The following is a 3748-nucleotide window of genomic DNA, read 5'->3' on the forward strand; positions in this document are numbered from 1 at the left end:
ATGCAGCAAGGTGGTGGTTAGCACTACTGCCTCATAGCTAGAATGACATCTAGGAGGTCCGTGTTAGAATCCACCTTGGCCCGGGCCTTTCTGTGTGGAGTTTGCAATGTTCTCTCCGTGTCTGCATGGGTTTCCTCTGGATACTCCAGTTTCCTCCCACAGTCCAAAGATGTGGGGTTAGGTTAATTTGTGATTCTAAATTACCCGTTGGTGTGAATGGTTGTCTGACTCTCTGTGTTGGTCCTGTGGCAGGCTGGCGACCTGTACAGGGTGTACCCTGCCTCTCTGACAGCTGGGATAGGCTCCAGCCCCACCCAAGATCCTGAACAGGATAAGTGGAAGAGAATGGATGGATGGATAATTGTGTAAATTTTTTGACACTGACTAGATTTGTTGCAGATTAACACTGATTAGAGTTAAATTTAATTAACAGTGAGTGTTACATAGATCTTACACTCATCTAGAAAAAATTGTAGGAGATGATTTAGGATAATACTTGAAAAGTAGCAGTGTCATATTTAAATAACACTGCGAGTGTTATTTATCTCGTAGAGTAAACGGAAATTAACATTTGTGAGTGTTAATTAGATTTTACTCTAAAACTCAGTTTAACTCTAATCAGAGTAAAATCAACTCTGAAAATGTCACACTGAGATCAGTGTAACTTTAACACTGTGCAGGGCGGGAGCATATGTTCACTGGCTCAGTGTTAAAATGGACTCTTTTAGTGTTTCATTAACACTGCTTATTTTACTGTGTCCTGAAATGCTGCTCTGCTACAAAAGAGTGCAAGCAGTAGAAAAAAATCAGATCAGCAAAATGCATGCACTGTATGCAATGCTGTAATAAAACTGAGAGAGAAACATGATATATGGGGAACGATATAGGAGTGGCATTAAGAGTAGTGTTGAAAAACAAGTGTTGTGCAGTAGATGCAACTGATAAAGAAAAGGCAGAACTTTGAGTAAAGACATTCATAAAGATAAAAAGCTCGGAAATCTTTTATCTGCAATAACTAAGCAGTGTAGAGATAATACCATTGCACTGAAGTTATAGAGCAAAGGTCAATGATATGAGGAGACCTTGACTAATAATTTACTTTATTTGAATTCAAACACAGTAAACTTCACCAGGGAAAGACTATATCTGGTATAGCATGTTAGCCATATGAAAGACACTAACTGATATTAAAATTGCTTGATAGAATTTCAGATAAAGGCACAATTCAATAAGGAAGCCAATCAAAGACCCATCAAATCCATGAAGTTATAGACCCACTGTATTAACATCACAGTTAACACTATGGAGTGGATAATAACAGAAAGATTTGTCCACTCTATAGAGGGTAACAGTTTTCTCTCTAAGTGTCAGGGTGGTTTTATGAAGGAAGGGGTTGACAGATAGCATATTATGTTTGGTATGAGAAATTAATAAGGTTCAGGCTAATAAGGAATCTGGGACTGCTGTCTTTTTTGATGTAGAAATAGAAAGAGGGACTCCTCATCCAACTCACAAAACTAGATGTAAAGGGCAACAATGGTGGGACAATAGAAGTAAAAGTAGAAGTCAACGTACAGTAGGTGCAGGATATTCACCTCAAAATGCTTGATGTTGTACAGGCACAGGCACTCCAAATCTGCAGCAGAGCAGTGTCTGTAATGCAAATGACAATGCTAGAAATGCTAAATTAATAAAATAATGGCCAAAGTAATTTTATTCAGGTTTTTCAGAAAACGCAAAAAACTGAACCAAATATTGAAAATATGATATATAGATGAATTTCCATTAAAAAAAAAAAAAAGACTTAGGTAGTTATTTTAAGAGGGTGGCAGTATTTGATTTGACAGATTTTTATGCTGGATGCCCCTCCTGATGCAACTCCCAACGCAGTGAGCATACATTTCTTTTTCTTTTTCTTTTTAATTGTCAGGTAATTTCAAATGCATCTTTTTAAAGAGCTCAAAAAATATCACCAAAACACAAAAACTGTTTCTGTGCAGTTTGTCACAAAGTGCATCTGGTAGCTAATGTACAGTTGGTGTATATAGTTTTTAAATCAGATATTGGCTCTATGATGTGTTGGTGAATTATATTTTGCAAAATGTCTTGCAAAACCAAAGTTTATAAAGTAAAAGTATACTCATTTTGTACTATTCAAAGATTGTACTAGCTTGATATAGGATAAAGAAAAGAAGAAAAATCTACTGCAGTTAACAGAGCAAATTATTATGTGGCTTTTTTCTAAGTGATTCTCCACACTGCATGGCTACACCCAGTCTTAAGGCTCCCCCATCTGCCAAATCCCGCTTTAACTATTGAATCATACATTATATAGAACAGGTGAACGCAACAGGGAAAAGAAAGAGCAAGAGAGAAAAGCCCATTCTAAGCAACTGCAGCACTCTGCTCTTCCACCTTGGACCTTTTGCTTCAAGGTGAAGGAATTCTGTACGGCGGCCCATTCACAAGTTTTTCTTTAGGCTACAACAACATGATCTTTGCTGACCACTCGCACTGCTCTGGCCTGTACACCTCTGCAACAGCAGCTGGAGATCTCAACATCCTGGAATGGCTTAATGGTGTTGTTGGTAAGCAGGGAGAGTCCTGTTCATGGTTTACCTCCTACCACAACGGCAGATCAATCAGCTTATCATATAGTTTGCTTCTCGACACCATTTTTTATGTGTGTGTGTGTGTGTGTGTGTGTGTGGAAACCACAAGGCTGGATAGGAGACCCGTTCTCACCTTCCTGGTATAGAAACCACCCTTTGAGGTGGTTTCTCAGAAAACGTTTTCTTCCATTTTTATGCCAGCAATACCCTGTTGAAACCTCAGGATCCAGGCAGTGTTGATTTCCCTTTCTATAGCACTGAGGCTGTTACGGGCAAAAGCTTTCCTTCAGATGAAGCAGAATAACATCGTCCACACTACAGAAAACTCAACCACTACATCCAGTTTTCTTGGTTAGTTCCCTTCTGAAGGGAAAGCCTGATGAAAACAAATCTGTCATCTCTGATTCTGGTTTGACATTTGATGAACAAATCAACTCAGTTGTGCACACAGCCTTCCATCTTGCTTGCAAAATTAAAAACATTACTGCTTGTGAAAGATTTGGACACTGCAGTTCATGCTTTTATTCCCACTTTCCCTGACTGCTGCAGTATAAATAAATCAGTCAGCCCTTTCTTTTCTGCTGGCTCACAATGCAGCAGAAAACTCTTAATTAATGCAGAAAAAGGACCACGGTTCCCCTTCTTTTCAGTGGTTAAGCATGTTTATATATGTCTAGTGTTTCTGACCACTCAAAGCCACAATGATTCATTCTCACACAGTTATATAGCATTTGTTATTGTATTTATAGAACACTCTAAGACAGACAGACACATACACACGCACGCACGCACGCACACACGCATGCACGCACGCACGCACGCATGCACACACATACACACACACACACACACAGACACACACACACTTTTTAGCCTATTCTGGGCTACCTTTGGCCCAGATGATCCATTTCACTTATGGTGCTGGAAAACGTTCTTCGGGCTAAAGGTCTCAATGTCTCAAGTCTCTCTCCCTTAACCTGTAACTCAAGGTGGGGAGACTTGCCCTGAGTCAACACTGCATTTAAAATGTAGTGCCCCGGTAGCTCAATATCGATAGCCCATAGCTTAATAAATTATACTCAAAAAGATTTAAAACTGCAGAAAAACTACAGTTCTAATAACTATGTAATACATCA

This window comes from Archocentrus centrarchus, chromosome 9 (genome assembly GCF_007364275.1).
Source record: "Archocentrus centrarchus isolate MPI-CPG fArcCen1 chromosome 9, fArcCen1, whole genome shotgun sequence".
NCBI classification, from domain to species: domain Eukaryota; kingdom Metazoa; phylum Chordata; class Actinopteri; order Cichliformes; family Cichlidae; genus Archocentrus; species Archocentrus centrarchus.